Raw genomic sequence first — 27,469 nt, 5'->3', positions numbered from 1 at the left:
TATGAAAGTAGTTTAAAGATAAATAAAAGATGGCATTACTTTATACAGTGGGTAGTAAACATATGGAACTCATTATCCTCAAGATGTTGCGTAGTCCACAAATATAAATAGGATAAAGAAAGATTTAGATAAATTCATGCTTGTTAGATTCATATGAGCTGCTAGAGCATTGTTAGAAACACAGGGAACGTCTCCAAATGCTTTCAGGGAAAACACCATGTTTGTCTTCAAAATGTCCTGCAGTGCCAGTGCCATGAATTGAACAGGCAAATCTCTGGCTTCCCAGGTTTCTCAGGAAAATCAATAACCGTAACACACAAGTTTCCCAAATAACTGAGGGCTAAGCTTCTGTGTATCATAAGGATTTATTTGTATTAACAAGTTATGTAAAAATCTTTCTCAATGGTGATAGGAAAGTTTGTGATCTTAAACTGAGTTGGCCAAACTTAGCCTTTTCTTGAGGACTTGGCATCATCATGACAAACATGCATTTTTGTACTGGGCTGGAAAAGAGCCATATCTTATGACCCAGGGCATCAACTAAGATGTGTGGCACTGTTTGACTATCACCTAGTCCCACAGTTACTGTGGTTTGTTCTTTTCATTTCTTTCAGTATTTGTGCTTCCTTTACATAAAAATTCTGACCTTGTCTCCTGTTCTTCACTATTGTGAGTGGGCAGGGAAAACCCCTTCTCTCCTAATGTCTGGCTACTCCCACCTCTTGGACTTGAGAGGAGAGCGCCCAACTCTCGTCTGTGTCATGTTGTCTCAGCTGGGCAACAGACCTTCCCTCAGTTCACTACAGCTCTCGGAGACCAGGCTGAACTTCTAACAAGCTTAACTGAAGGTTGGGGAATAGCAGAAGAGAAGTACATGGTAGTACTGCTGCTGGATTTGGCTACCAGAGGAGCTTACCCCTGAACCCAGCAGGCTCAGACCGCCCTGAGTCCTCCACAGTCCTCCTCCATGCCTATTTAGTTCCCATACCTGTCCAGCTCAGTCCAACCCCAGAAGCAGGTCAGAGGGACCCACAACTCCAAGCAAAAGAGATAGGAAGGAACTGTTTCCTCCCTCCTGTTCAAAGCTCATGTCTCCAATCATCATTCATTGGTGCCAGCTTCGTATTACTTTTCCTGAAATGACAGACCAGCAGAATCATGAACTTGTCCCCTGGTTCCCAGTAGGATAATATAGCAAAACACAACAGTGCAATATCAATACCCTCTAGATTATTTGACCTTATATAAGCCGCAGACATTGACAGTCCAGGCCTGGTCCAAGTGCAGTTCTGCTCTTTTGTGTGGTCTGTCCACTAGTGTGAAACGCAGATCTTGCCTACTCATCCTTCACATGATCTCCAGGTTTTGCTTCTGAACAAGAGTGCACGCAAATTTCCAAATGAGTAAGTGACACTTTTCAGGCACCATTATCGTCTAAATTCACTATTTAAAGATAATAAATATTTATCTAAGGGACATGCAATGTGCAGGGATGCAATTCTGCAGATTATAAAACCAGTATTTGTTGTTGAGTTATAACACAAAGATGTTTAGCAACTCAGAGTTGCCCTGATTGAAAATCACCAACTCAGAACAAGGCCTTTGATTAGGTTTGACACCTGAATGACCCATTCTGGTAATTTTCCCAAAATAAGAGAGTAAGCAGTCTACCCTAAAGATTACTTCAGCTGCCATTGCTAGGGAGGAAAAACCTGTCTATAGCTTTTAAATCGTGTAGTTTTCCTCCCTCCTCTGTCCATCAAGTTTTCAGAAATTTTTAGGGCTGAGTTTAGTGCAGTCTCTTCCTTAGATAAGTCTGATATTTAAGATATTCTAAAACACATTTAATTTCTTTTTATTCATTTTAATTTTTACATTTATCCTCTGAAATCAGGATAAATCTTATAACTATGACAGTTACACTTGGCAAAGCAGCATTTATGACGTAGTGGCTTATATCTGTAAGAAATTAGTCCATTGCAAAATGAGCATGCTGAAAATATAGTGACTTGGTTATTCCCATCAGGTTATTGCCTGACTGGACAACTGCACAGCTTCAGACAGCAAATCATTTGAGGATATCTGAGATGGGAGTATAAACCTGTTATCCTTCCATGATCAGATTCCAGTAGGATCCATCAACTCCAGATTTCAGACTTGCACAATGGGTGTTACTGGTTCGGGAAAAGTCTTTGAGACAATAATGGAACACTCTTTTAAGAAGTGCTGCCTTACTCATGCTCTTGGTTTCACAGTGTCTGTAGAAAACCACAGATACAGTGACTCTGACTCCAAAAGCGATTCAGAAGAACAAGCCTGGGCGTTCCCGTCGTGGTGCAGTGGTTAACGAATCCGACTAGGAGCCATGAGGTTGTGGGTTCGATCCCTGCCCTTGTTCAGTGGGTTAAGGATCTGGCGTTGCTGTGAGCTGTGGTGTAGGTCACAGACGCGGCTCGGATCCCGCGTTGCTGTGGCTCTGGCATAGGCTGGCAGCTGCAGCTCCAATTAGACCCCTAGCCTGGGAACCTCCCATATGCCTCGGGAGCGGCCCAAAGAAATAGCAAAAAGACAAAAATAAATAAATAATAAATTAAAAAATTAAAAAAAAAAAAAGAACAAGCCTCTAAATGTGCAGTTTTAGAGAATAACTGATTTATTTTTATTATTAATTTACCCTCTTTGGTATGGAAAAGAGTGATAAAGGATTCTTTAAAATCTGTTGTTCAAATAACTAATCCTATGTTGTAAGAAGGGCTTAAGTCATAGTTTACTTAATAGTGGGTTTATTTCCTTAGAGATATGTAAATGAATGGTATATGCGGCTGAACAATCTGTTCACCCAGTCTGCCCCCCAGATTTCCCAGTTCTCTTGTAAGCAGGTTGTGCATGTGACTGTTCTGGCCAGAGAAATATGGGTGGAAAGTGACTTGTGTTATTTCTCAATCCAAGCATAGAAAAACTAGGTCTTGACTTCTGAAATCACTTTTCTCTCACCATGCATAGTAAACCCTGAAACCTCTTACTGAGATGCTGGAGCCTTCATCGGCACATGGCTCTTAAGTGCCAAAGTAGAGCCAGAAGTCTCACGTGACCCTTGCTATCGCATGAAACAAACTTTTGTCATATAAGCCACTAATGTTGTGTGGTTTGATTTCACTACAACCTGAGTCACTCACATCCTTAGTGTAATACTACAACCCACAACAACCAGAGGTATCTTAAATTGGGGGAAATACAATATAGGCAGACTCAGTGGTGTGCTAGTAAATGCCCAACAACCAGCTGTCGTGGGATTGGGAGGAGTCCCTGATCTATAGTATTTGCTTGTTTTTTGGTGCAAGTACTTCCATTATGGAGTTATATCACATCATGGAGTTATTAATGGTAATACTGACCAGCTTGCTAAATTCCTCAAAATTTGACCGTTGGCGCCTGTGAACCAATATACGTGGGTTCTAGCATACTACCAGACACATGCCACAAACATCTCTCCAATTCACATTCTTCTCTTAGAATATCTCTTGGTATTTGACACTCAACTTCATAGACCATATATCTCTCTCAGTATATTTTGGGGCTGACATTTTATGGGGAAAATATATATTTAAATACTCAAAACGCAATGGGACATATTTAAAAAGCAGTATGTAGGGGCCATAACTGATAGAAAGTCAGAATCATGTGCACATACTTTTAAAAATGGACTTCCCGTTGTGGCTCAGTGGGTTAAGAACCTGACATAGTATCGTGAAGATGTGGGTTTGATCCCTGGCCTTGCTCAGTGGATTAAGGATCCGGTGTTGCCACAAGCTGCAGTGCAGGTCGTGGATGAGGCTCAGATCTGGTGTTGCTGTGGCTGTTGCATAGAGATTCGACCTCTAGCCCGGGAACTTCCATATTCCGCAAGTGTGGCTCTAAAAAGAAGATGATGATGATGATGATGATAATGCACACTGTCAATAAAGGTCAGTTTCTGTGTCGGTGCTAAAAAGAGACATCAAAGCATTCTGAGCAGCTTAACTTCTGTCCATTCTTTCATGACCAGTAAGTCTTATTTCGTCATTTTACATCATAACATGTTGTTTGTTACTTACATATACACTTCTTACTATATTTTCATTACTTTTAAGAAATTTGTTGGTTTAGGGCTGATATGTGATACATTATAATTTTTCCCATTAGATTTTTTTTTTGCTTTTTAGGGCCACACCCACGGCATATGGAGGTTCCCATGCCAGGGATTGAATTCGAGCTACAGCTGCTGGCCTGCACCACAGCCACAGCCATGCAGGATCCGAGCTACATCTGCGACCTACACCACAGCTCACGGCAATGCCAGATCCTTAACCCACTGAGTGCGGCCAGGGATCAAACCCGTCACCTCATGATTCCTAGTCAGATTCATTTCTGCTGCGCCACAACAGGAACTCCCAGTTTTCCCATTTGACATAATAGGAAACAGGAGTCCAGTCAGCTTGTTTCATAAAGAACAGTTGATTTTCAGTAATAGATTACTGACATGAAGTGAGAGACATTGATCATATAAATACTAAGACCTCTAGCTTTTATGAGCTTGAGCATATGACTTTCATGACATCTATTTTGCCTGCTCAGGGAACTTTTTGCATAATTCTTGGTTTGTAGTTGTGTTCCAGATGGACAGTACTGCCAGGGAGCTAGGTTGTGGATGGCTGAAGCAGAGAATTCCTACATTTCTAATGCATTAGTTAATATCTATTCTGAGGTGAGAAACAGGATGGAATCTAATTATTTCTGATTCATTGATGCAAAATAAATAAGTAAACCATTCAGAGGATGGTTAATAACTACCTAATTCATGAGCCCAAGTGTCTTTTCTTTGGACCAAGACTTTCCTCCTTTGACCTTCTCAATCCTGATGAGTCAGAATAAGACTGAGAGCTTTCTTAAGACTTTTCCCAGCACTATCATTTCTCCCCACGCTTTTTATCCTGGGTACAGTCAGTCTGTGGAGGAATGAAAAGGCTATTTAAGCAAGACCACCTATGATAATATAATTTTCTGTCTGTCAACAGGGTCTGACATTTTCCTGATAGAGATTTATCCTTTTGAAGCTCTAGAGTCTTGAAGATCTAGAGTCTTAAAGAGTTCTCTGGGAAAGGTCACATCTTAAATTCTTTACCATCTATTTCTTTAGAGGGGATCAAGATAATTAGTTGAGGTCAAAGTCCTGAGAGAAAAGACCAAGGTAGCCTCTTAGAGAAAGGCATGTTCTAAGAAGGATAAAGACAAGTAGGTAAGAAGGGGCTAAAACAAACCTGATTTCCTTGACAGTGTAGTTTGGAATTCCCAAGAAATTCCTGACATTTACCTAACAGACCATATATTATCACCACCCTAAGGAGACACCAATCCAGCTCCATGGAGATTTCATACTCTCTCACATAATAAATTTTGGCCAGTGAAAAGAACCAAACTATGGTTTTCAGATAGTATCACAGCGCCTTTCCTTTTATGACATTGATTTGTTGATTCCACGGTTGGGATAGTATTGAATCTTATCTTGCTAATGCATTGTGTGAGTACCTAGAATTCCCTAGATGCTTTCATCTACAGCCTTGGTTCTTTGAAAGAGCATCTCTTAGAAATAAACAGTCTTAGGCCCCACTCCAGACCTGCTAATCAGAATCTGCATTTTGATGAGTCCCCAGGTGATTAAAATGCACACTAACATTTGAAAAGACTTATCAACAGTACTTGGAAAGCTAAGGAAGCTCTTGAACTTGGTGCTTAAGAAACATCTCAAAGTTTTTATCACTGAAGAGAAAACTTCTAGCATTCTTGCAGTATTACCCAAAGTTGGACTGGATGGCTCATAGGAAGAGAAGCTATTCAGGAATAATGGATAAGAGTTCTAGTTTCTTTTTATTCAATACATCTCCCTAGGGAGTTCCCGTTGTGGCTCAGTGGGTTAAGAACCCAACTAGTATCCATGAGGATGTGGGTTCAATCCCTGGTTAAGGATCTGGTGATGTTGTGAGCTGCGGGTAGGTTGCAGATGCGTCTTGGATTTGGCGTTGCTGTGGCTGTGGTGGAGGCCAGCAGCTGCAGCTCCAATTCAACCCCTAGCCCGGGAACTTCCATGTGCTTCAGGTGCCACCCCAAAAAGAAAAGGAAAAAAAAAAAAACCTAATGCTTCTCCCTGGTATGTACTATAGCCTTCTTCTCTATATTCAGTTTGTTTCAGGGCTACTGTGGAGGGACTTGGGCCTCAGGTTCTCTCTGTGTTTATATGCTGTACATACAGCCTGTCCAATAATAGTGTTAATCACACAGAGACATTCTTTGTTATTTGATCACTTAATACCTTGATCATATCTAAGGTACTTTACTATTTGAAATAATTCTGTACTGCTTAAAGGACTGTGTAGTCCCAGAATCATAACATCTCAAAGTTTTTGTATAACTCTTCAAAGTATCTTAAGTACACCTCTCTGTTGGGGCTGGAATTCCCTCTAAACACCCAACAACTGGTCATCTTCCCTGTCTTTAAACATTTCTAATGACATGACACATTGTTTTAAACAATTCTTATTAGTATAAATTCTTTTTCATACTGGATTAAAATTTTTTATCCAGTTATAATTATTTATTCATCAAAATTATTAATTATATATCATATTTCCCTTAGCTGGTTGATATATTATTTTTTTATTGAAGCATAGTTTTATAGATTTAAAATGTCTTGGGTATACAGCAAGGTGATTCAGTTATACATACATATATTCTTTCTCAGATTCTTTTTCATTGTAGATTAATACAAGATATTAACATAGTTCCTTGCGCTATACAGTAGGTCCACATTATTTTATTTATAGTGATTTGTATCTGTTGATTCCAAATTCCTAACTTGTCCTTTCCCTGCCTTTCTCCTTCGGTAACCATAAATTTGTTTTCTATGCTGTGAGTCTATTTCTCTTTTGTAAATAAGCTCGTTTGTATCATTTTTTTGGATTCCATATATAAATGATATCATTTGATATTTGTCTTTCTCTTTCTGACCTACTTCACCTACTATGATAATCTCTAGGTCCATCCATGTTGCTGAAAATGGCATTATTTCATTCTTTTATGGCTGTATATATACAGACATAAAATATATATGGGTGCAGAGTTCCCGTCATGGTGCAGCAGAAATGTATCTGACTAGGAACCATAGGTTGCCAGTTTGATCCCTGTCCTCAATCAGTGGATTAAGGATTTGGTGTTACCATGAGCTGTGGTATAGGTTGCAGACGTGGCTTGGATCTGGTGTTGCTGTGGCTGTGGTATAGGCCAGCAGCTACTGCTCTGATTCAACCCCTAGCCTCGGGACCTCCATATGCTGTGGGCATGGCCCTAAAAAAATGTGTGTGTGTGTGTGTGTGTGTACACACAATAGAATATACATATTCTAGATAAAAAGATATGGTTTTTTATATGTGTGTATATATGTACATGTATATGTATATAAATCATCTATCCTTGGACATTTAGGTTGTTTCCATACCTCGGTTATTGTAAATAGTGCTGCTGTGAACATTAGGATGCATTTATCTTCTATGATTAGAGTTTTCTCCAGATATATGCCCAGGAATAGGATTGCTCTATTTTTAGTTTTTTAAGGAACCTCCATACTGTTCCATAGTGGCTGCACCAATTTAAATTCCCACCAGCAGGACAGGAGAGTTCCCTTTTCTCTACACCCTCTCCAGCATTTATTATTTGTAGACTTTCTGATGATGACCATTCTCACTGGTGTGAGGTGATACCTCATTGTAGTTTTGATTTGCATTTTTCTAATAATTAGAGATATTGAGTATCTTTTCATGTGCCTTTTGGCCAACCTACGTCTTCTTTGGTCTTCTACCCATTGTTTAATCGAGTTGTTTGTTTTTTATGTTGAGTTGTATGAGCTGTTTATATACACTGGATATTAATTCCTTATCAATCACATCCTTAACAATATTCCAAGGCCATCAAAAAGCACAGGAAGAAACCAAGACTAGAAACTAGCATTTCTTTCTAATTTCCAGTTCTGGTCACTAGACTATCTGCCAAGAAATGCTGCTCTATGACCAATGCTATGATAATATGTAAATAAAAACATCAGTCCCTGGGAAAAATCATGGATCAGGGTGTGGTTAAAATCCAGAAACAATGTCCCTCCCTTTTTGGGTCAAAAATCTGGCAAACATCCTGGGGTAGGATCTGTGGCCAAAATCCACTGTGGGGAGCTGATCCGTTCCCACAAAGGAGATTTGACTCTCTGGCAGCTGGCAATTTTCCTTTGTGAAATGGGTGTTCCTGGCACTCCATAAAAGTCCCTCTCCCTCCACACTCTTTTCTGTCCACCCCCGCCCTCCACACCCTACTGCACACACCCTCCCACTCCTTCATCAATAAAACCCCTCCCTAATATACATTCTGCACACACACATGCCCCCACAACTTCCTCTGCAAACACACCTACACCTCTCCCAGAGGCACACCAGGCAGCCCAAGGCTTTCTGCCTCATGTCCTCATCCTTTCTTCCACTCAGCCTCCTCCTGGCACCTTAATACCATATCTGCCACCCCTACTACCTCTTCTCATTAGCTCCTCTCTTTTCTTTTATTTTGTGACTTTTCCTTCACTTCATCCCAGCTCACCCCACTTTGCTCCTGCTCCCAGGCCCTGGGAATGCTGGCCCTGTAATCTTGTTCTGTACATTTGTAATCTGGAGCTGTCACCAGCAGCACAGTAGGCAGCCTGCATGTGCCTGCCTGTTCTTCTCCCACAGCTAGTCTAAGACAGAGGATGGAAAGAAGCTGGCAGTCAGTCCTATTTCTGGAAACTACAAAAAACTCTTGTTTTCCCTTTCGAAATTCATGGGGGAACCAATGCAGGCTCTACTACAGTCATCATGATTCCTCCTGCCCTCTAACTCTGTCACAGGTTTTCCTATCCTTTCTTCAGATGCTCTTACAGTGTGGTGCGGGGGGTGGTATCCCTCGCATCCTGTCCACTATGACCAGTCACTCAGGACATGAGACCTCACAGAGGCTATAAAGGACAATGAAAGAGGGAATTCACTTGATCATATTCAATCAGAGCCTTAGAGAATTTAAATATATGCTAGTCTCCTGGACTCTCCCTACAGACATAACATTGAAAAAATGCTGAATCAATGAAACAGATCATTATCTGTTTATAGAATTTCTATGCTCCCTAGTACCTAACTTCACTAGAATTTAAAAGCGGTCTACTTAGGCAAATGATTTGCCACAGTTGCTTGGGTTTCTTCTTTCTCCCTGGTGAGGCAGATGGTGGTTTCGCTAAATAAATGTTAAGAACAATGGGGGTCCTTTATTCCTTCCATACTAAGAACTCATGAATTTTTAATAACAGCTGGTGTTTACATCAACTAAATATTAAGCATAGCCTACCACATTGCTTTGAACATTAAACAAGCAAGTAAAATAGATATTGTTTTTGTTCACTGAAAATTTACCATCTAAAAAAAGATAGTATCAATAGGACAAAAAAAATATGTGAAAAAAAAAAAAAGCCAGAAACAGCTTTGATCAATTTCTTTTCACATTAAAGGGGGAAAAAAAAAATCAGTGAATCTCTCCTTTCCAAAGAATAAAGTCCTAACATAGATTTGTCATTCAAGAACCCTACTGATTTGAGCCCTACACGCATCTTCCATTATTTATCTTTACCTTATCTTTCTTCCATTTTTCCCACCAATGTAGTATTCGACACACTGGACTCATTGGTTCGCAAACATTGTCTGTGCTTTTCTATACAATCTCGAGGCAAGGGATACTGTCGTTTCTATATTTTATCCCCCTCAGTGCCTAGCCACTGAGTTATTCATAATTTTATAGTTACCGAATAAACATTTGCTGAAGCTAAGCTTCATGAGAACAGGGCAGTTGTAAATAGGGCAGAATTAGAGTTTGTAAAACTCAATGAATAATGGAAAGGTATGTCATATCCTCTCAGTCTACACAGTGCCTGCTTTCTCCTTATATTAAGCCATCACCCTTTAAGCATTCTTGTTCATCGACACTGTTTTTCCGTTGCCATAACTGCCCAACCATGTTAATACATTTCGTGGCTTTAAGATGTGCTTATTCAACCTCACATGTCCAGGCTTCACATACCTTTGCACTGGGTTTTTCCAAAGACTAACAGGTTGCTATCACCGCATGTATCCAAAGCAACAGAAAACGCGTCACCACAGCACAAGTAGAGACTAGAACCAGACCCCCATAAACTAGTTAATTTCTCTTCATTTCAGTATATCACAGGAATCCTGTCTTCAGGGATGTATAAGTATTCACATGTTTCATTAATTTCTTCCCTCCTAGGGAACAGTTTGTCTCTCCCATCCTCTGAATGCCTTTGTGCATTTTGTTGCTTCCTGTTTTGATATCAATACCTGTGATACATTTTAATTTATAAATTAGGCACGGTAAGAGATTAACAATAACAACAGTAAAATAGAACAATTATAACAATATACTGTAGTAAAAGTTGTGTGAGTGTGGTCTCTCTCTCTCCAAACATCTTAGTGTACAGATTTAATGCCTTTTCCCTCTCAGCTAAGCACTTCTTACACATTGTGGCCATAACTTTTGCAGTTTGAGCTATGACTGCAAAACTAGCATGAATTTCTTTTTCCTTCTTCGCAATTTTGAAGACAGAAGATTCATTCTTAGTACCTACAGCAAAGGATTTTTTTTTTTTTTCCTTAAGTGGAGAACTCTCACCTTTTCACTAAAAAAGAAGTACTTTGCGGCTTCTCTTTGGCATATCCGAATTACTGGCATCACCACTTTTGCACTTTGGGGCCATTATTAAGTAAAATAAGTGTTACTTGAACAGGGGCACTGCAGTACCACAACCATTGATCTGATAACCCAGAGGGCCACTAAGTGACTAACGGGAGGGATAAGCGGAACAAAGGGGTGATTCACATCCCAGGCAGGATGGAGCTGGACAAGAGAGATCTTGTCATGCTACCCAGAATGGCACACAATTTAAAATTTATGAATTGTTTGTTTCTGGAATTTGCCTTTTAATATTTTTGGACCATGGTTGACTGTGAGTAACTGCAGAAAGCAAAACTGTAGGTAAGTGGCGGGGTGCTGTACTCTTTTTAACCATTAATTTCAATCTCTGCCTTCCACTAACCAACATTTTAAAAAATAACAGTCATAAGAGAGCAATTTGAATTTAAACTCATCTGTTTGACCTTTTTATATAATGACTTAGAAATTTGAACAAGCTGAGAAATGGCTCATAAGAAAACAATGAAAGAGAAAAGTTTTGAAAGCTCTACAAGCTGGATAAATCAAATAGTAAACAGATGAGAGGGTTTTTTTTAATTATTATTATTATTTTTTGCTTTGTAGGGCCACACCCGGGGCATATGGAGGTTCCCAGGCTAGGGGTCAAATCAGAACTACAGCTGCTGGCCTACACCACAGCTCACAGCAAGCCAGATCCTTAACCCACAGAGCAAAGCCAGGGATTGAACCCTCAACCTCACAGTTCCTAGTCTAATTTGTTTCTGCTGCACCACGACGGGAACTCCCCAGATGAGAGTTTTAAAAAATCGTATATTTTTAAACTTTTAGTAATATTTCACAAGGAAATTTCAAGTTTTTAGTAGACTGAAAATTTTTTAGAAAAAAGAAATTAGTTTCTTACAATAGGTAGGATTTTGTCTTTAGATTTTCTTTTTAGGGCCACACCCATGGCATATGGAGGTTCCAAGGCTAGGGTTCGAATTGGAGCTGTAGCCACTGGCCTATACCACAGGCACAGCAATGCCAGATCCGAGCCAGGTCTGTGACCTATACCACAGCTCATGGCAACACGGGATCTGTAACCCACTGAGCGGGGCCAGGGATTGAACCTCGTCCTCGTGGATGCTAGTCAGATTCGTTTCCCCTGAGCCAAGATGGGAACTACTAAAATTTAAGCTTTGAGTAAATAATTGAGCAAAGCTTTGCAGAGTTGTGCATAGGGCTAGAGTGGGCGGAGTGGGGAGAAGAACCATGTGCTGGGGAAGGAGAAATTCACAGAATTTCAGTTTACAGAAATTAAAAAAAAAAATTTATAGTGGCTCCCAGAAATTCCCAGGTGCCACTATAAAAAGAGACAAGAGTCCAGAAAGTAAATTATTAGTTGCCTAGAGCTGGGGGTTGAGGTAGAGGGGGAAGTGTGGAAGGGGAGATTCAGATGATGGCTAAGGGTTGTGGGATTTTTCTTTTTGAGGTAATGAAAATATTCTAAAATTGGAGTGATGGATATACAAGTCTGTGACAATACTAAAAGCCATGAAATTTGAACTTTAAATGGTTGAGTTGTATGGTATGTGACGTATATCAATAAAATTGTTAAAAGGGAGAGACACAGAGTAAGTGTTCAGTTTGAAAATTTACCTAATCTAATCAAACTCATTCTAATCTGACTTGTTCCAATCCAATTTTTTCCTTTCATAAATATAAAAATCTTAACTGCTCTCAGGTATATTCAAGCCAAGAAAAATGTAAAAGGTACCTGAGTTCATGTGGTTTCTTCTGGGGAACAAGCAGAGGCTTGACTAGCAAGCTGCTGACTCAATCTCTATTTATCTTGCAACCAGTTTAAGAAAATAGAGGTTTTGTTGCAGGAATAAATATGAAGTTCATAAAACAAATGTAAAAAAAAAACCTCACATAATGATATAAGTAAGAATAAGATAATTCCAGAAACTTCCAAAGACAAGGAAAAAAGATAAGGATCGGAAGAAATACACCAGGTTTGAATCCTAGCTCTGTGACTTCCTAGCTGGATGATGTTAGGCAAAATACTAACCATTCCAAGCTTTGTTTTTGTCTTTTATAAATGGAGGCTTTTATAGTATGCAAATTATTCTGGAGAGGTAACATACAAAAATGTATGGCAAATAGAGGACCTTGAATGAGTGGTAATAATTATCATCATAAAGGATATATAGTGAGTCTTTACCATTGGTTTAACATCTTAATTCATATTATTTTATTAATCCTGAGAATACTTGCAGCAGTCAGTGTAGGCTGGGTTATGCTGCAGTAATAGACAATCTCAAAGTCTCGGTGGCTTAAGAAAAAATTTTGGTGCTCTATTTCTTATTAAATTCACATATCCATCACAGATTGGCTTAAGGCTTCATTTGGTGCATCCTTACACTAGGACTCATTTAAAGAGATGGTATCATCTGATGTTTCATCACATGACAAAGCATAAAAAGAATGTGGCAAATAACACAGATTCTTAAAATATATACCTGGAGAAGACAGGTGTTACTTTTGCTTGCATTTCACTGGCGAAAGCAAGTCACATGGCCATATCTCTCTTCAACAGAGCAGGAAATTGAATTTTTAAGTGCATAGAAAATGATGAAGTATCATTTGTCAACAGCCTTAAACATTACCACACAACCTAATGAGGAAAATATTTTTATCCTCAATTTTTTAAAATAGGGAATCTGAGGAGTTCTCTTATGGTACAGAAGGTTAAGGACCTGATGTTGTTACTTCACTGGCATGGCTTGATGCTGTGGCATGAGTTTAGTCCCTAGCCTGGGAACATCCACATGCTGATGCAACCAAAAAAAAAAAAGTTCACATCTGTAAAAAACAAAATAAAATAAAATAAGGCATCTGAGGCTCAGGGAGAATAAGTACTTGCCTACTTATATAACCAGGAAGAGTCAGAATAAAAGAGTCAAACCCAGATCTTGCATTTCCTAATCATTTCAGCCAGACCCTAAAAACTGAAAAAGTTCTGCCTTCAAGGAAATATGACTATGTCTTCCTCCCCAGATTCATAGAAAAATGTGCACATTTCCTTTGGGAACAAATTGGTACTGCCTTCTCAGAACCAATTTAGAACAAAAACATTAAGAATCATAAACTGTTCACACACCCTTTGACCTAGTAATCCTAGTTCTGGGAATTTATCCTAAAGGAATCATCTCAAGAAGATTAAAAAAAATTATACTCATAGAAAGATCTATTGTGATGTTGTGAAGAACTGGAAAGCATCTATATTTTCAATAATAGGAAGAGTCAAAGAATATATGGATTCTACACATATTGTAATAAGGCCATTGCTTTATAATTATGAAGACTATATAGTAACAGGAAAAAAAGTTTTTGATATAATGTTAAATAAAAAGCAAAATAAAATTACTTTCACTGTATCGCAATTATGTGATACATTTGTGTGGCAAAGACTGCTAACACACTCCACATTCCTTCTGTCCTTTCTCCTTTTAGTAATAGAAACCCCACCTCCAGTTTTAGCTGATCACAGGGATGCTCAGCTGCAGAACACATTTCCCAGCCTCTCAGAAGAAATGTGTACAGCCTGCCAGTTTTGCCCAGAAATATAATGAGACGCATGTTCCCCATCCCTCATCTGCCCCTCCCTCTAGAAGGGAAATGGTGACAACTGAAGCAGTTGCCTTAGGTCCAAAGCTGAAAGCCACACATTAATGGATATATGAATTTCTTATTTTTTCTAAAACTTCCTTAATGTAAGTTTTGTTTTTTTAATTCTTATTTTTAACTATAGTTTTCATGCCACTAATAATTGAAATTTCACTGAATATTGCTTTTTTTTTTAATCTAAAAGGAAAATAGATCCTCTCGTATCTGTGGAGATGTTTGAGGAAAACTTGAAAACAAACGAACAGAAAATAATAGGAGTTCCCATTGTGGTTTAGCAGGTTAAGGACCCAGCGTTTGTCTCTGTGAGGATGCGGGTTCGATCCCTGGCCTCACTCATTGGGTTAAGGATCCAGCATTGCCACAAGCTGCAATAGGTTGCAGATGTGGCTTCGATCCAGCATTGCAATGGCTGTGTTGTAGGCCTCAGCTGCAGCTCTGATTCAACCCCTTAGCTGGGAATTTCCATATGCTGCAGGAGCAGCCATAAAAAAGAAAGAAAAAAAGAGAGAGAGAGAGAAACACATGTAAATTTATAATTTTGAACCACCAGAAATTATTAGAGAACATGACTAGGAAGGACTATGGATGGGTAAGGCATGCCACAGTGCTGGGGGTACCCCAAGAATCTGTATAGCTCTGGGGCAGCAGGAGACTGTCAGACCAAGGAAGGAAAAGGAGAGGCGAAGGTTTCATCTGTACAGTCTGTTAAAGGAGGAAGTGGGAGAAAGGGAGGGGAAAAGATACAAACTAGTTGTTGTTCAGTCTTAGCAATGCCTAACTCCCTTCCTTTCACAGTGCTGTCGTGGAACCTAACATTAGCTCAGGTAAAAGCCCTATGGTTTGACTCCAGGGATCAGTATTTTTAAGTAATCTACAAATGCAAAAATCAGGAAAAAATAATCAGATCGTCACAGGTACCTTGATTTTATTTTATTTATTTATTTTTTTTGTCTTTTGGGTCTGCTCCCGAAGCATATGGAGGTTCCCAGGCTAGGGGTCCAATCAGAGCTGTAGCCGCCAGCCTACACCAGAGCCACAGCAATGCAGGATCCGAGCCGCGTCTGCAACCTACACCACAGCTCACAGCAACGCCAGATTCTTAACCCACTGAGCAAGGCCAGAGATCGAACCTGCAACCTCATGGTTCCTGGTCAGATTTGTTAACCACTGCGCCACGACGGGAACTCCAGGTACCTATGATTTAAAGGAAAAGATTTTAATTCAAGTAAAAGATGTAGTAGTAGCTAACAGTTATTGAGCAGTAACTATATGCCAGACACTATTCTAAGTACATTACATGTATTAACTCATTTAACCCTCCAAAATCCTATTAAATAGGTACTATTATTTTTATCTCCACCTTATAAAAAAGAAAGCTAAGGCACAGAGCACTTAGGCAGTTTTCTTTTTTTTTTTCAAGTTGTTCCATTTGTGTTATTAATTTATTTTATCATATTTTAATGTTTTATTGAAGCATAATTACATATAGTAAAAGGCACAGATTTAATGTTTCGATAAATGTACATACCCATTTAACCAATGCCCCGGACTAAATATAGTATATCCCTGTGACCCAAGAAAGCTCTGTCTTTCCCCTTTCTAGGCCACACTCATGCCTCTACACCTCATAGAGGAAACCACTATTTTATCCCCTTAGATTATGTTTGCTTGTTTATAAAGTTTATATCCAGTTTGTATTCTTTATTTTATTTTTAGGGCCACACTCGTGGCATATGGAGGTTCTCAGGCTAGGGGTCCAATCCAAGCTACAGCTGTTAGGCAGTTTTCTTAAGGGCACACAACTAAGAAATGGAAGCCAGGCAGTCTGCTTCAGAACCTGAGGTGGGTTTTTTTGGGTTTTTTTTGTTTTTTGTTTTTGTTTTTTTTCCTATTTCTTTGGGCCGCTCCCGCGGCATATGGAGGTTCCCAGGCTAGGGGTCCAATCGGAGCTGTAGCCACCAGCCTACGCCAGAGCCACAGCAACGCAGGATCCGAGCCGCGTCTGCAACCTACACCACAGCTCACAGCAATGCCGGATCATTAACCCACTGAGCAAGGGCAGGGACCGAACCCGCAACCTCATGGTTCCTAGTCTGATTCGTTAACCACTGCGCCACGATGGGAACTCCCAGAACCTGAGTTTTTATCCCCTTGCTGCACTCCTTTTTGTTTTGTTTTTGGTTTTTAGGGCTGCACCTGCAGCATATAAGGTCCCAGGGTCGAATCAGAGCTGCAGCTGCCGGCCTACACCACAGCAACGTGGTACCTGAGCCTCATCTGTGGTGTAGACCACAGCTCACGGCAATACTGGATCCTTAACCCACTGAGTGAGGCCAGGAATCCAACCTGGCATCCTCATGCATACTAGTCAGGCTCTTAACCTGCTGAGCCACAACAGGAACTCCCTTAATCAAGAATTATTAAGTCCAACAAAATTATGTAATCAAGACTTCAGATAATGAATTTGCTAACTAGTCTTCCTTAATGGTTATGTCAGGTTTTCTAGCAGTATGTATGAAATAACAGATTGACAAATTATTTGTGTTTGAAATGAATTACATGGCAGTTACTAAAACATGTTGTGAAGACCACAGTTTGCCTACCAAATATTCATCTTCTCTCTCAAATTAATGAAACTCCTATTTTAAGCTGGAACATATTGCCATCTAACTAAAAGACAGAAACTTGCAACAGAACTTGCAGCTATTGGTCATGTGACTACATTCCTCACAATAAGACCTTACTTCGACTAGGATAGTGATTTCTGGGATGTCTTTCTGAAAGTGAAAGGACACGCCCTCCTCCATCCTGCTCTTTGTGGCGTGGTGGTTCTGGCCTGCACTCTTGAGCTGAGATTCATGTCCTAGCAATAAAGCAGCGCTGTCTTTGATGATTATGAAGCCTTGGGCTACTTTCTCCAGAATTCTTTTTACAGAAGGGAGTATTTTAGTTGTTTAAATGACTGTCTTGGGGTCTCTATTAAGTTTCTTGTAGCTGAGCTTAATAATCCAAAGTCATACATAAACCTAATGTTACATAATTTTCGTTCAGATTTGGGAGACACCAAAAAATCATTTTAAGACGTGCAAATCTAACTACTCTTATAAATCTATAATAAAGAAGCAACTGCAGAAGACTTTAAATGGTTATCAGTCCTTTTAATGGATTTTTATGGCACCTGTTTAAGGCAATGATTCGCAACCTTTTCCATGGCCTGGCACTCAAAGAAAAATCATCATAATCATGTAGTAGTATATAAAACAGGCTGCTCTTGACAGAGGCTACTGATCCAGGGGGGTCTGCCTACACTGAGAAATGTGTTGATTAGTTTCTCAAACCCCTACTCCTAACCCTGTTACCACAGACCTGCTTTATTGGGATTCCATAATGGGTAGATTGGTTCTAATTATTATTGGATAAAATTTGAATCTGGAGCCTATTCAAAAATCAGTAAGACTTGACAAAGTGAGTAAACTACAGATTGCTTATTATTATTGAAAAAATGGATTCATTGCAAGACTAGTTGAATTACACAAAGGACATTTCTTCTTTCACGTGGGATTTTTTTTAATGAGTTCATTTTTTGTTTTGTTTTGTCTTTTTGCCATTTCTTGGGCTGCTCCTGCGGCATATGGAGGTTCCCAGGCTAGGGGTCCAATCGGAGCTATAGTCACTAGCCTACACCAGAGCCACAGCAACGTGGAATTTGAGCCGCATCTGCGACCTACAGGACAGCTCACGGCAACACCGGATTGTTAACCCACTGAGCAAGGCCAGGGATCGAACCCGAAACCTCATGGTTCCTGGTGGGATTCGTTAACCACTGAGCCACGACGGGAACTCCTTAATGACTTCGTTATTTATGTGTATGCTAAATGTTCCTTTTATAGGCAAAGTGTAAGGGAGTGGGGGGATCCTTGTGAGTCCAAGGAAAAAGAGGTGTCAAAGTGTGAGTTTATACTACTGAAAACTAGTGTCTTGACTTTATCTGTAAGAGGAAAGAAAGGGAGTTTTATTAATCATTTTCAATCTACCAGGAGCTTCCAAATGTGTGTTCTTATGAACTCCTTGCCCTTTGTAAGGAGGATGTTAAAGATTTTAAAGATTAGGAAACTATAAGCAGCAGAGCTAAAATTCAAAGCCCATCCTGGGTGTCCACATACCTGGATTCATTCCTGCAAATTAATTGTTTTGATTTTTTATTTAAAATTGTTCTTCAGTGTAATGTTGTCACAAGTCTGCAAAAACTGGTATAATAGTGCTTACAGGGAAGATCAACTTCTAGTCCTGCTCCCCGCTAGAAAAACACTTTCACTTTCAAGTTTTTCCCTTTAACTTATTTTTAAAGTTGGTTACTTAACATACGTTGTTATGTTTCAGGTGTACAACAGTGATTTGGTATTTTTATATATTTTGAAATAATCATCACAATAAGTTCAGCTACCATCCATCACCAAAGTTGTTGAAACATTATTGACTGTATTCCCGATGTATACATTACATCCCTGTGACTCCTTGTAGCTTTTAAGATGGTTTCCCGCATATCTCAAAAATAATATGCCCAAGTTAGCATTTTTCTTTCTAAAATCTTTTATATTTTCATCTAAATTATAAATGTATGGGATTTAAAAAGCCAAATCTGGAGTTCCCGTCCTGGTGCAGGGGAAACGAATCCGACTAGGAACCACAAGGTTGCGGGTTCAACCCCTGGCCTCTCTCAGTGGGTTAAGGATCAGGCGTTACCGTGATCTGTGGTGTAGGTCACAGACGCTGCTCAGATCTGGCCTGGCTGTGGCAGTGGTGTAGGCCAGCAGCTACAGCCCTAGCCTGGGAACTTGCATGTGCACGGGTATGGCCCTAAAAAGACAACAGACAAAAATAAATAGGTAAATAAATAAATAAGAAAATGGCCAATCTCTCTTCAGAATCTAAAAGAAGAAGAGCAGCACCTTCCCTTACACAACCTCTAAACTCTAATTCTCATTCCATTCCTCGAAGCAACCACACTCAACTTGCAGGTGTTTCTTCTGGTATTTCTAATGCTACTTCTAGATTTTTCAAAGTTTAGATATCATCTAAGAATCCCTTCTATGAAAGACATGATTTAGTCTCTTATACCCTCCTCTTATTCTCCCACTGTAGTTATAATCACAGTGCTTTTCTCAGGTCACTATTTGGTTTTTATATAATTAAGATAATGTAAATACTGTTTAAGGCTGAAGCATGTAATATACTGTGATTATATTACCTTTCTTGGTACAAATTTGTTTTCACTGGACTTGATAATCATCTCACTTCATTTGTATGCTACCTTTTCTATGTAACTGTCAAAAATTTCTCCTCCAGAAATGCAAATACATTCAGATTCATGAAGCAGCATATGAGTTGCCTGGTTCTTTTGGAGACCTCCTTCCTGAAGCCCTGCGTCCTCTTGAATCAGTCTGAACTTGCTGCTCTCTAGGCTTATTGCAGAGCTGCTGTGCTCAAATCACCTTCACAATGATCATGTGGATTCCCTTTTCATCCAAATACGATGGATCTCCTTTTTTTGGATCCAGTCTTTCTCTTTCTTGTTTCCCTTCCTTGTTTTTCTAGATCATATCCTACAGTAGCTTCCTACAAAAGACACATGGCAGGTAAATTTTCTTGTATGAATTCTTGTATGTCTGAAATATCTTTATTCTGCCCTCACACTTAGATAGTTTGACTGGATATTGCATTCTAGGTCTAAAAAAATCATCCTTCATTATTCTTTTTTTTTTTTTCTTTCTTTCTTTTTAGGGCGGTACCCACAGCATATGGAAGTTCCCAAGCTAGGGGTTGAATCAGAGCTGCGGCTGCCAGCCTATGCCACAGTCACCACAATGCCAGATCTGAGCCATGTCTGCAACCTACACCACAGCTCACAGCAATGCCAGATCCTTAACCCACTGAGCAAGATCAGGGATTGAACCCATGTCCTAATGATACTAGTCAGGTTCGTTACCGCTGAGCCATGACAGGAACTCCAAATTGTTATTTTTATTTTCATTTTTGGCTGCACCCTTAGCATGCAGAAGTTCCCTGGCCAGGGATTGAACTTGAGCCACAGTATGGCAGTAACAACACCATATCCTTAACCTCTAGCCAACAGGGGACTCCCTTCATAATTCTTAAGGCTTTTTTGAGTCCAATATTGTAGTTATGAAGTCTGATGCAATCTGATTCCTATTTTTTAATATAAAACTCATTTTTTTTTCTGGGCATTTTTGAGATTCTCTCATTATTCTTGGTGGCCTGACACTGTCGACTTAAAAAAAAAATGCACAACCTGAAAGTCGAGTGTTAAGTTTTATAGGAGTTAAGCCTGGGAGACAGCATCTCGGGTAGCCCTGAGAAACTGCTCCGAGGAAGTGAGGGAGGAGCTAGGATATATAGGAATTTTTGCAACAAAGACCAGAGAGCAGGAACAAAAGAGGCCTGGGCTCACTGAAATCCTTCCTTTGATATGTACCTCTGCTATCAGGACCAGTATCCTGAGTTTTCACAGCCTGCAGGACTCACCAGCTCACACCCTTGGAGGTGACTGCATTCACAGATGACCTTTTGACATTCTTTGTTTTATCCTTAACTGCAGACCAGACGGTGGTAAGGTCTATAGTTTCCAAATAGGAAAGGGGGGAAATCAGGATATGATAAAGGTGAGAGGGAGGCACACGCAGCCATGCACACATTTTATAAAAGTTTTTGCTGATCTCCTAGAAGTTACTACCAGTCACAATGAGCAGACCTCACCTTGAAGGATTTTAGTGCTTTTCTAGATAATGAGGAAATGGAAGAATTGGGCACATAAAATCTTCTCCTGAAACTATCTATCTGAAGACCTGTTCTTCCAGTTTTCCCAGAGTACTGAGTGCTTCACTCCTGACTTTCACCCTGAGCTCCGAGCAAGGGGTGCTGTGGGCTGGCAGCTTCAGTGGCTCCTGATTTAATCCATGTAGAGGCCAGTGGCAAGTGCCAAACTTCAGTTCCCACACTTATTTCTCAATGACGTGCCCTTTTTACTTGTTGTACTGAGTACGTGGCAGGCACTTTCAGTTTTGAGACTTAGGCCTTCCTTTTCTGGGAACTTTTCTTGGATAATTTGTCTTCCATTTCTTCTCTTTCCAGAGCTCTTTCTAGTCAGATATTGTACCTACTGGACTGAGTCTCTAAATCTCTATCTTTTCTTTCTTATTGTTCATCTATTCATCTTTTGGTTCTATTTTCAGCAGATTTCCTTGATTTTATCTTCCAATTTCTCCACCGAAATTGTTATTATATTTTATATTATATTTTAAATTCCCAAGAATCCTTTCTTGTTTTTTCTTTTCTTTTTTCTTTTCTTTTTTTGCTTTTTAGGGCCACACCTGTGGCGTATGGAAGTTCCCAGGGTAGGGGTCAAATTGGAGCTACAGCTGCCGGCTTACGCCATAGCCACAGCAACGCAGGATCCGAGCCGCGTCCTCAACCTACACCATAGCTCATAGCAACACCGGATCCTTAACCTACTGAGCGAGGCCAGGGATCGAACCCGCATCCTCATGGATCCTAGTCGGGTTCATTAACTGCTGAGCCACAAAGGGAAGTCCCCTTAATGTTTTTTTTTAAAAGCATTCTGCTTTTGTTTTCTATATACATGTCTCTCATAGTTTTGAGGCTATAAATTAGCATATAAACAGTATTTTTTTCTATTCTTTATTTTCCTCTGTTTTTCATATTGAGTCCTTTTTTTTAGGATAGAATTTGCTTTATATGACTAGTAGTCTTTTTTTGTCTGTTCATATTTAAGAACAAGGTGTTAGGAGTTCCCTGGCAGCCTGGTGGATTAAGGATCTGGCATTATCACTGTGCGGATCAGATCACCAGTTTAACCCCTAGCCTGGGAAATTCTGTATGCTATGGGTGCAACCAAAAACAAAGAGAACAGGATGCTAAAAAGCTAATGAGGAACTCTTTATGCCTTTGTGTGTGGATGGGGCATATAGGGCAATAGCTTCACTTTTGTTTGTTTTGTTTTGTTTTTTTCTTTTTCCGGCCACACCTGTAGCATATGGAAGTTCCCAGACTAGGGGTTGAATTGGAGCTTCAGGTGAGGCCTATGCCACAGCCATGGTAACACCGGATCCGAGCTGCATCTGTAAACTACACCTCTTCTTGTGGCAATGTTGAATGCTTAACCCACTGAGCAAGGCCAGGGATCACATCACATCCTCACAGAGACAACGTCAGGTTCTTAGCCCACTGAACCAAAACAACTCCTTGATAGCTTCACTTTGGGTTGCCAGAGAAAATGTTTTGTTTCCTCTCTGGGTCTGTTTATCTTTTTCGGAAAATATCCCTCTAATTTCTTCTTAAGGAAGTAACTTTTAAACATTTTTGACGGAAAGAAATTTTTCATCAGTCCAGTCCACACATACTCATTACATATGTATGTATGTATGTATGTATGTATATATGTTTGTATATACATACATATGCAAAAAGTTTCATGAAACAATATTTAATTTTTCTACCTATGATGCATTCTGTTATTTTCTATTCAGCTTGGAATGTTCTTTAATGTTTGTGACATCTTGAGATGCACCAGTCATACTCTCTGCAATGAGTGCTACTGGTGGGCAATCTTCAGCTGTCAGCCCCCCACCACCCCCTAAGAACTGCCTCAGTTCAGAGAGTAGACATGCCCAAGTTATACTTCCTGAGATTGGCCCCATCCAATGAGGAGGGCGTGTTAGTTTTCTAGGGCTGCCATAACAAAATACTGTAGACTGGGTGACTCAAACAACAGAAATTTATTTTCTCGCAGTTCTGGAGGCTAGAGGTCCAAGATTAAGCTGTCAGCAGTTTATTTTCTCCTGAGGCCTCTCTCCTTGGCTTGCAGATGACCACCTTCTCACTGTGTCCTCACACGGCCTCCTCTCTGTGTATGCATGCCCCTCTGTTTCTTTTCTTCTTATAAGCACACGAGTCACATTGGATTAGGACATCATTTTAACTTAATCACCCCTTTAAAGACCTCATCTCCAAATGAAGGATAAAGGGCATAAAGGCCTGGCCACCTTGTGCTGACGTGGGACAATTCTAAAGAGCCATTCTAGCTTCAGTATTACTCATGGACTTGCCTAAAGAGGTCTTTGGACCTTGGATCCCAGCTCTACTTCCTCCTTTGTCCAATTCTGTTTCCTTCTACAAGTTTGATCCCAAAGGCATGTCCTGATGAATGTTCTGAACTCTTGCTCTGTCTCAGAATCTGCTTCCTGGGGAACCCAACCCATGACAATGTTTGTTAGGACCCATTAAATGATTTCACAGTCTCCAGTTTGAAAAAGCCTGGCCTAGGGGTTGTCTTCTTGATTAACAGAGCTTTGATTGTGTGGCAGTGGAGAGGACACAGATGATCCAACCATTCCCAGCGCGGACCTCCAGATTGTTTTGCTGTTTACAACCTCGGGCCTTATCCATGTCTTCTATGGACATGATTTCTCTGATGCCCAGGCCGTTCCCACTGACTGTCTCCAGGAAATAATCTCTCTCTTCCTCCTCCAAGGAGAAGCCTGGCTGCTGATTTTCTGTGCCTGGGGGTATAAGTGTAGTTGACTGTTCCATATATAAGCTTTCAACCTTGGCTTCACACCCCACACCTTACCCTCATTCTCTGCCAAATCTGGTGACTCCAAGTCCTGAGCCTCCTTCAGATTTTTCAGGGTGAAATATCTTGCTTATCTTCAGTATCCTCCACTGCACACACTTTAGACTGTGATTTCCTCTCCCACTGGGCCAGTTAACTTTCCTCCATTCTCTTTCCACCAAATATTTATTAGAATCTCACACCCATTCATAACCCTTCTCAAATCTCTACTGAGAGGAGATATACGCCTGTGTTCCTTCTACCATCTTTAGCTAGAAGCTCATAACTAGAAATTTGGTGACAGTCATATCACCACTGTGGCTGTGGAATGGACTAGGAGGTATTTGCTTCTTGTTTTCTGTACTTTGTTTACATCTTTCTATGTGAGTTTTTTTTCTTAATGTAAGTATCTTTGCTTTGTGTGAAGATATAAAGTAAAATCATATAGAGATCTTACTTAAAAGTTCTTATGAGCCATGAAAAGCTCTAAGACTAAATATGATCCAAGAGAGAAAGTGATAACTACATAAGAGTGTGGAGCCAGCATTGTGGAAATTTAAAGGAAAAAGTAGTTATATTCAAAATAAAGAGTAAAATACTGGTGGATAAAAAGTAGGATAAAATTAGGAGTTCCCATTATGGCTCAGAGGTAACAAACCCGACTAATACCCATGAGGATACGGGTTTGATCCCTGGCCTCATTCAGTGGATTAAGGATCCAGTGTTGCTATAAGCTGTGGTATAGGTAGCAGACGCAACTCAGATCCCGAGTTGCTGTAGCTGTGGTGTAGACCAGCAGTTGCAGGTCTGATTCGACCCTTAGCCTGGGAACTTCCATGTGCCATGGATGTGGCCCTAAAAAAGACAAAAAAAAAGTAGGATAAAATTGGCCCTAAGGTTTAGTGCTGACAAGAGACGTTACCAGGGATAGGTAGCAATTTTCCAGTCTTGGACTGAGTGCCACTACATATTAGGCATTGTGCTATACTTTAGAGACATAAATGGGAGAAATGGCCCCAGCCTTCCTTCAAGGAGTGCACATCAGTTATAATATTGAGAAAGTCAAACAACAAAACCAACAAAAATACTGACACAAATTCAATTGTTTACTCCTTAAAAATCACCATCATGCTCATATTTCCTATTAAAGCATGGATCTGTAATATTTCAGAATAGAGTCTGTCACACCATGTGGCATATAATCTGAACTCCATGAAAAGACAGAAATAGTTACCACAAATGGGAGAGACTCCGGCAATATCTTTCTAATTCTTTAAATACTGAGAAGACTCAGGAATGACCCTCTAATGCTGGAATTCTAGGCATAGCAACATCAGATTGAGGGTGATTTGGGAAAGGCCTTTCTGGTAGCCTTGAAAATTCACACAAGTAGCAAAGGCTGGACTCCTTGGGGCCTGCCTCCCCAAGGGGAGGCCTTACAGGATTTTTTTTTTTTTTAGGACCACACCCACAGCATACAGAGGTTTCCCAGGCTAGGGGTGGAATTGGAGCTACAGCTGCTGGCCTACACCACAGCCACAGCAACATGGGATTCAAGCTGCGTCTGCAACCTCTACCCCAGCTCATGGCAATGCCAGATCCTTAACCCACTGAGCAAGGCCAGGGATCAAACCTGCATCCTCATGGATACTAGTCAGGTTCATTAACCACTGAACCATGACGGGAACTCCTTACAGGATTTTGATGAATGGGCTGACCCTTGTTCTGCCGTTGGCTCTGCAACTGCTCCAGGATAATTCACAGCCAATTAATCTTATCAGGCAGCCTGTTAATTCTAGCCACAGCTCAGACACTGTCATTATAAACAACCATCCCATCGAGCCATTGTCTCATTGGTACACTCATTCACTTCAAAATATGAGTAAAACATTTCAATTTGACAAAAGATAAGGGCATCTGTTGTCACTGAAAAAATTACAACACTCAAAGTGCACATATATTTTGGAGGAGTGTTTTTTTTAATAGAAAAATCCAATTATTGTATGCGAGGGAGTTTTCAAAAAAATAATTGAAGAATAAAAGAACTGTTTGTCAACTATTCATGTGTGGAGAGAGCTTGTTAATGAAAAAAAAATGTAATCATCATTGGAAAAATTATTCTCTTCCCCCTTTAAGCCATTATTGTGCTTTGGCTGCTGAGCAGTGGGAGTATGAATATGTCCACCTGTGGGAAGGAGAGAAGAGGAGTGGGTGGATTTGTGGGGAACAAAGGAGAGGGTAGGTAGTGGGTGCCAGGTCACTGAGTGTGTGTGTGGGAGGAGGCTGGGCCCATGAGTCAGCAAGGAGTAGGAAGCCAGGTATGTGTGGGTGATGGGTGGGCGAGAGGAAAAACAGTACAAAGCCATTTTGCAAATATGAATGTCTTAAGAAAATATCCATAGGACAGTACAAAAGAGCATTAGAAAACAATTCATTAGCAATTCTAATTTTAAAAAGCAGAGCATTGCTGATAATGCCATCTTGCAGATAGTCATTTTGAAATTTTAAAATTATCTTATTCCGAATTATATACATGCTATTTAGTCTGATAATTGCTGGTGAACCTGCCAATGTCATTGAAGGAGAATGTTTCAGCTTATATGTAGTTTTAGCAGTGATCTCAGGGTTGCCTCCATAAACGAGAGTTGTCCCAGGCCGAGCAGAGGAGCAAGGTGAAGGCTCATAGTTAAGGTGATCTTGAATTTTCTATCTAAAATAAGCTTAAGGAGTTCTCATCATGGCTTAGTGGAAACGAATCTGGCTAGCATATCTGAGAAGGCAGGTTCCATCCCTGGCCTCACTCAGCTAAGGATCCGGAGTTGCCGTGAGCTGTGGTGTAGGTCACAGATGTGGCTCATATCTGGCATTGCTATGGCTGTGGCTGTGGTAAGGCCAGCAGCTATAGCTCCAATTCGACCCCTAGCCTGGGAACCTCTATAATGCTGCGCGTGTGGCCCTAAAAAGAAAAAACAAAACAAAACAAAATAAGCTTAAAACCCAGGAAGAAAGGGGTACTTCTCTTTCCCTACCTGTTAGGCAAAGGCATCTATATTAAGTTTCTTTTATAATTATAATGTAGGGCTTTTAAATTTTTTGCATTAAAATCTGAAACTAAAGAATAGACTCATATAATATTAGCATGAAGAGTTATCATAGAGACCATCTTGATGAACAGCCACATTTATAGAATGACTTATAGAGAGCTGAAAAGGACTTGGCCAAGGAATAGGGTGGGAAGTCTATCAAGTATGATAAATCAGTCAGCCAACTGGATACAGAGGCACTGGCCCCACCCACCGCAGCCTCCTGAAATAAATATGAAGT

Source organism: Phacochoerus africanus, chromosome 3 (genome assembly GCF_016906955.1).
Source record: "Phacochoerus africanus isolate WHEZ1 chromosome 3, ROS_Pafr_v1, whole genome shotgun sequence".
NCBI lineage: Eukaryota > Metazoa > Chordata > Mammalia > Artiodactyla > Suidae > Phacochoerus > Phacochoerus africanus.
The sequence above is the reverse complement of the archived record's forward strand: the minus strand, read 5'-3'. Positions refer to the sequence as shown.